Genomic DNA, 344 nt, shown 5'->3' on the forward strand with positions numbered 1-344 from the left:
TGGAACGCTTCACGAATTTGCATGTCATCCTTGCGCAGGGGTCATGCTAATCTCCAATTTTAGTATATGTGCTGCCAAAGCGAGCACTCCCCAGCCTTTTAAAATACACACATTTCAGATAAATTATTCCACCAAGACTACTTCATTAGCAACTCTAAGAGACAATGCTCTCTTCTTTAAACACAATCACAGCACCATTATCACGCGAAACCACCACCAACAATCCATTTATAGCGAATGAATTCTCTTTGTGCCCAATCTCCCCAACTGCTTCACGGTCGGTCTGTCCTCAGTACGCTGATCTGAACCAGGGCCCTGACCAGGTCCCCAAGCAACCTCAGTCT

General features: G+C 45.6%; 1 protein-coding gene across 3 annotated transcripts in view; it reads right to left on the reverse strand.

Annotated features, from left to right (window-relative positions):
- The window catches only part of DGKD (diacylglycerol kinase, delta 130kDa), an 87,067-nt gene that overhangs the window by 6,433 nt on the left and 80,290 nt on the right, over positions 1 to 344 (reverse strand). The gene's annotated exons all lie outside the window — the stretch shown is intronic.

Source organism: Myotis brandtii, unplaced genomic scaffold (assembly GCF_000412655.1).
Source record: "Myotis brandtii unplaced genomic scaffold, ASM41265v1 scaffold744, whole genome shotgun sequence".
NCBI classification, from domain to species: Eukaryota; Metazoa; Chordata; class Mammalia; order Chiroptera; family Vespertilionidae; genus Myotis; species Myotis brandtii.